The sequence below is a fragment of the Salmo salar genome, chromosome ssa22 (genome assembly GCF_905237065.1).
Source record: "Salmo salar chromosome ssa22, Ssal_v3.1, whole genome shotgun sequence".
NCBI lineage: Eukaryota > Metazoa > Chordata > Actinopteri > Salmoniformes > Salmonidae > Salmo > Salmo salar.
In genome coordinates this window covers 26,895,200-26,898,385 of record NC_059463.1, presented here as the reverse complement: position 1 = coordinate 26,898,385, position 3,186 = coordinate 26,895,200, and positions in this window count along the sequence as shown.

Below are 3,186 nucleotides of genomic sequence, written 5' to 3'. Positions count from 1 at the left end.
TTCCATGGAGTGCATCCAGTTCCTTCCTGTATGTAGTATTCTTCTATATCATTCTTGTTTAATTCTTAATCTGTACTGTTAGATTTCAGTGCAGCCTTTTATATTATTGACCATAACCTGTTGTTAAGGAAACGTTTCATCCTCTGCCATATCAAGGATTCAGAGCTACAGTGAATTCAGAAAGTATTCAGACACCTTGAATTTTTCCACATTTCGTTACATTACAGTCTTATTCTAAAATGGATTAAATTGTTTTTTTGGCGATCATCAACCTACACACAATACCTCATAATGACAAAGCAAAAACAGGGTTTTAGAAATGTTTGCAAATGTATTAAACATATATAAACAGAAATACCTTATTTACATAAGTATTCAGACCCTTTGCTATGAGACTCAAAATTGAGTTCAGGTGCATCCTGTTTCCATTGATCATCCTTGAGATGTTTCTACAACTTGATTGGAGTCCACCTGTGGTAAATTCAGTTGATTGGATATGATTTGGAAAGACACACCTGTTTATATAAGGTCTACAGTTGACAGTGCATGTCAGAGCAAAAACCAAGCCATGAGGTTGAAGGAATTGTCCGTAGAGCTCCGTGACAGGACTGTGTCGAGGCACAGATCTGGGAGAGGGTACCAAAAAATATCTGCAGCATTTTTTGGTACCCTCAGCAAAGGGTGGCTACTTTGAAGAATCTCAAATATAAAATATATTCCTTATGAAGCTGGTTGAGAGAATGCCAAGAGTGTGCAAAGCTGTCATCAAGGCTGAGGGTGGCTACTTTGAAGAATCTTTGTTTAACACTTTTTGGTTACTTCATGATTCCATATGTGTTATTTCATAGTGTTAATGTCTTCACTATTATCCTCAATGTAGAAAATAGTAAAAATATAGAAAAAACCTTGAATGAGTAGGTGTTCTAAAACTTTTGACCGGTAGTGTATGATGATATTTCAACCATATTATCAGGTTTGAAGGTAAGACCCAGGTGCAGACAGTGTCGAAGTAAACAGGAGACAAAGGGCTGTGAGACATGGGTTTAACTCTGGACACATGAAAGGTAGGATGTATATGAAGGGTCCGGGGCAACAGAAGACGAACAGCAGAGGGGATAATGATTTTGGAGATGGGAAACAGGCCAATAAACCGAGGGTATAGTTTGTGGGATTCCACCCGGAGGGGCAGATCCCCGGGTGGACAGCCATACCTTCTGCCCAAGATGATACCGGAGAGCCGGGGTCCGGTGGCGATCCGTTTGTCGTTGATACCTGGAGGTGGTTTTGAGGAGGGCTGACCAGACTCTCCTCCAGGTACGACAATAGGGGCAGACAAACATCTGGCTAGGTATTCCGACCTCTTCTTCCTGCTCAGGAAAGAACGGGGGCTGATACCCCAGGGAACACTCAAACGGAGATAGGCCCGTGGCAGAGCAGGGAAGGGTGTTGCGGGCGTATTCGTCCCACATCAGCTGCTGGCTCCAGGTGGTGGGGTTGGCGGAGACCAGGCAGCGCACAGTAGTCTCTAGATCCTGGTTGGCTCGCTCTGACTGGCCATTGGACTGGGGGTGGAACCCGGAGGACAGGCTGGCCGACGACCCAATGAGGGTGTAGAATGCCTTCCAGAACCGGGACGGGAACTGAGGGCCCCGGTCAAAGACCATGTCGGTTGGTAGTCCATGGATCCGAAAGACGTGCTGCACCATGAGCTGGGCCATCTCTTTGGCAGAGGGTAGTTTGGGGAGAGGAATCAAGTGGGCGGCTTTGGAAAACCGATCCACCACCGTCAAGATGGCGGTGTTGCCATCAGATGGGGGAAGCCCCGTGACAAAGTCCAGGGAGATGTGAGACAAGGGACGGTGAGGGACAGGCAGAGGCAGGAGGAAACGAGCCGGAGCTTGTCGAGGAATCTTGTTTTGTGCCCATCTGCCTTGCCTGGAGTTGAGGCGTTTGGCGGTGCAGAGATACTCTCAGTTTTTGTGGTCGGTCCATACAATGAACGAATGTTCTGCCCCTTCCAGCCAGTGCCTCCATTCCTCCAACACCATCTTCACTGCGAGAAGGTCACGATTCCCCACATCGTAGTTTTTCTCTGTGGCGTTGAGGCGGTGAGAGAAGAAGGCGCAGGGAAGTAGCTTCAGGTCCAGGGCAGAATGTTGGGACAGGACCACCCCCACTCCTACATCAGAAGCATCGTTCTCCATCACGAACTGACAGGAAGGGTCAGGATGAACCAAGATGGGAGCAGTGGTGATGCGGTGTTTGAGGTCCCGGAACACCCGGTCAGCAGCAGGGGACCACGTGAACGGAACCTTGGGAGAGGTGAGTGCTGACAGGGGGTAAGCCAGGGGGCTGTAACCCCGGGTAAAGCAGCGATAAAAGTTGGTGAACCCCAGGAAATGTTGCAGCTGCACCATGGACGTAGGCTGGGGCCAATCCACCACCACTCTCACCTTCCTAGGATCCATCTGGACACTCCCAGCGGAGATGATGTACCCCACAAAGGGGATGGTGGAGCAATAGAACTCGCACTTCTCTGCCTTAATAAACAGCTGATTCTCCAGGAATCATTGAAGAAACTGACGGACGTGGAGCACATGTTCTTGGGGGGAGCAGGTGAAGATGATGATGTCATCAATGTAAATGAAGACAAACCATTTCAACATGTCGCGGAGAACATCATTTACCAGTGCTGGAACACAGCAGGGGTGTTGGTGAGGCCAAATGGCATGACCAAATACTCGTAGTGGCCGCTGGCTGTGTTGAAGGCGGTCTTCCACTCATCCCCCTCCTGTATCCGCACCAGGTGGTAGGAGTTCAGTAGATCCAGCTTGGAAAACACAGTGGCCCCCTGGAGCGTCTTGAAGGCCGAGGAGATGAGTGGTACGGGTAGCGGTTCTTCACCGTTATGTCATTGAGTCCCCGGTAGTCGATGCACAGGCACAGGGTCTTGTCCTTCTTCTCCACAAAGAAGAACCCTGCGCCGGCGGGAGAGGATGAAGGACGGATAAATCCTGCAGCTAGGGAGTCCCCAATTTAGGTCTCCATAGCCTTGGTCTCCGGTCCCAACAGTGAGTACAGTCGTCCCCGGGGCGGAGTGGTGCTAGGGAGAAGGACAATCCCGCAGTCATGTGGACGATGTGGTGGAAGCGAAGTTGCCCGGGTCTTGTTGAACACCTCCCGAAG